At 41.3% G+C, this 3,171-nt stretch overlaps 1 non-coding gene across 1 annotated transcript; it reads left to right on the forward strand.

Annotated features, from left to right (window-relative positions):
* Window positions 1-2,765: 2,765 nt before the first annotated feature.
* On the forward strand, window positions 2,766-2,872 carry LOC112449420 (U6 spliceosomal RNA). Its single transcript, XR_003037989.1, has one exon. It is a non-coding gene; the product is annotated as a U6 spliceosomal RNA (small nuclear RNA).
* The last annotated feature ends 299 nt before the right edge of the window (window positions 2,873-3,171 follow it).

Below are 3,171 nucleotides of genomic sequence, written 5' to 3' on the forward strand. Positions count from 1 at the left end.
CCTGCACTCATGTAGGTTCATATTAACAGGCAAGTGACACCACAAACCAAGATGGCAACACCCTCGCTTCATGTGCACACCCACACACAAACACACACTTGCCTCTGACATCAGTAATTATGACCTAGTGCAGTGTGTATGCATGACTACACACACAAACACGCACACATATAAGCACACATATACCCCTGAGACACGCACATATAGACAAACCCCTTCAGGAGCACTCAGGTCTTTGGGGCCCGTACAGCCAAGGTGGATGCTGTAGTTTGTAATGTGGACGCTGCTGACGGGCTCAGTCCTCCATGAGTGGGATGCACCTTTGGAGAGAAGCTGAGTGTTAAGTAGCAGGACTGGGTCCTCCACACCCTCTTCTCTGCTGCCTTTTGAGTTTTGGCTCCATGTATGATGAGGGGGAAGTATGTGACCAGGAACGGGGCTCAGCTGATGATGGGGATGGGACTCAGATCGCCTCCTGCTCCTACTAGAAGAGCCGTGTTTCCACGTGGAGGTACAGGCGGGAGGTCAGCCATCCTCCTGACCTACGTCTTTGCTTCTGTTTGTATCTTTTTATTGAAACGTAGTTGGCTTACCATGTTGTGACAATTTCTGCCGTACAGCAAACTTACTCAGTTATACACATATGTGTGTGCTCCTGAAATATGTGTGTGTGTTAGTTGCTCAATTGTGTCTGACTCTTTGTGACCCCATGGTCTGTAGCCTGCCAGGCTCCTCTGTCCCATGGGATTTCCCAGGCAAGAATACTGGAGTGGGTTTTCATTTCCTCCTCCAGGAGATTGTCTTGACCCAGGGATCAAACCTGGGTCTCCTGCACTGCAGGCAGATTCTTCACTGTCTGAGCCATCAGGAAAGCCTCAATATAAACATTCTTTTTTTTATTGGAATATAACTGCTTTATGATGTGATGTTAGTTTCCACTGTATGATGAAGTGAATCAGCTATATATATGCATATATCCCTTCCCTCTTGGAACTGCCTCCCACCCCACCACCTCAGCTCCCCCCCACCCCCAGATCATCACAGAACTTTATAGCAGCTTCCCACTCAATCTGTCATACAGAGTGAAGTAAGTTAGAAAAAGAAAAACAAATATCATATATTAATGCATATATGTGGAATCTAGAAAAATGGTACAGATGAATCTGTTTCCAAGGCAGGAATAGAGACACAGATGTAGAGAACGAACGTGTGGACATAACGGGGAGGGGAGAATCGGAGATTGGGACTGACATATTATACATTCTTTGTAAATATTCTTTCCCATTATGGTTTATCACAGGATGGGGAAGGTGGTTCCCGGTGCTGTACATTAGAACCTTGTTGCTTGTCCATTCTAAATGTACTAGTTTGCATCTACCAACCCCAAACTCCCAGTCCCTCCTTCCCTCCCTACTGCCTTGGCAACCACAAGTCTGTTCCCTCTGTGAGTCTGTTTCTGCTTCATAGATAAATTTATTTATTTTATTTTTTATTTTTTTAAATTTTATTTTATTTTTAAACTTTACAATATTGTTTTGCCAAACATCGAAATGAATCTGCCACAGGTATACATGTGTTCCCCATCCTGAACCCTCCTCTCTCCTCCCTCCCCATACCATCCCTCTGGGTTGTCCCAGTGCACCAGCCCCAAGCATCCAGTACCGTGCATCGAACCTGGACTGGTGAGTCGTTCTATATATGATATTATATGTATTTCAATGCCATTCTCCCAAATCATCCCACCCTCTCCCTCTCCCACAGAGTCCAAAAGACTGTTCTATACATCAGTGTCTCTTTTGCTGGCTCATATACAGGGTTATTGTTACCATCTTTCTAAATTCCATATATATGCGTTAGTATACTGTATTGGTGTTTTTCTTTCTGGCTTACTTCACTCTGTATAATAGGCTCCAGTTTCATCCACCTCATTAGAACTGATTCAAATGTATTCTTTTTAATGTCTGAGTAATACTCCATTGTGTATATGTACCACAGCTTTCTTATCCATTCATCTGCTGATGGACATCTAGGTTGCTTCCATGTCCTGGCTATTATAAACAGTGCTGCAATGAACATTGGGGTACACGTGTCTCTTTCAATTCTGGTTTCCTCAGTGTGTATGCCCAGCAGTGGGATTGCTGGATCATAAGGCAGTTCTATTTCCAGTTTTTTAAGGAATCTCCACACTGTTCTCCATAGTGGCTGTACTAGTTTGCATTCCCACAAACAGTGTAAAAGGGTTTCCTTTTCTCCACACCCTCTCCAGCATTTATTGCTTGTAGACTTTTGGATCGCAGACATTCTGACTGGCGTGAAATGGTACCTCATAGTGGTTTTGATTTGCATTTCTCTGATAATGAGTGATGTTGAGCATCTTTTCATGTGTTTGTTAGCCATCTGTATGTCTTCTTTGGAGAAATGTCTATTTAGTTCTTTGGCCCATTTTTTGATTGGGTCATTTATTTTTCTGGAATTGTGCTGTAGGAGTTGCTTGTATATTTTTGAGATTAGTTGTTTGTCAGTTGCTTCATTTGCTATTATTTTCTCCCATTCTGAAGGCTGTCTTTTCACCTTGCTTATAGTTTCCTTTGTTGTGCAGAAGCTTTTAAGTTTAATTAAGTCCCATTTGTTTATTTTTGCTTTTAACTCTCACTGTTTGCATATGACATGATCCTTTACATAGAAAACCCTAAAGACTCTACCAGAAAATTACTAGAACTAATCAATGATTATAGTAAAGTTGCAGGATATAAAATCAACACACAGTGCTTGCTTCGGCAGCACATACACTAAAATTGGAATGATACAGAGAAGATTAACATGGCCCCTGCGCAAGGATGACACGCAAATTCGTGAAGCGTTCCATATTTTTAAAATAAAATAAAATAAAAAGTCAACGCTCTACATAATGAAAACAGAAACTCCACCTTAAATACTTTAAACTACTAATAATGGGTACTACTGCCCCTGGTGATTCTCCCTTGTTTGCAAGAAACTTCTGAATTTCCCTTCCCTCAGTCTTGCATGTTGCTGGGAAATAAATTTTGCTTTGCTGCAAATGATGTGTACATGAAAAAAAAAATAAAATAAAATCAACACACAGAAATCCCTTGCATTCCTATACACTAATAATGAGAAAACAGAAAGAGAAATTAAGGAAACAATTCCATT

Source organism: Bos taurus, chromosome 13 (genome assembly GCF_002263795.3).
Source record: "Bos taurus isolate L1 Dominette 01449 registration number 42190680 breed Hereford chromosome 13, ARS-UCD2.0, whole genome shotgun sequence".
In the NCBI taxonomy this organism is placed as follows: Eukaryota; Metazoa; Chordata; class Mammalia; order Artiodactyla; family Bovidae; genus Bos; species Bos taurus.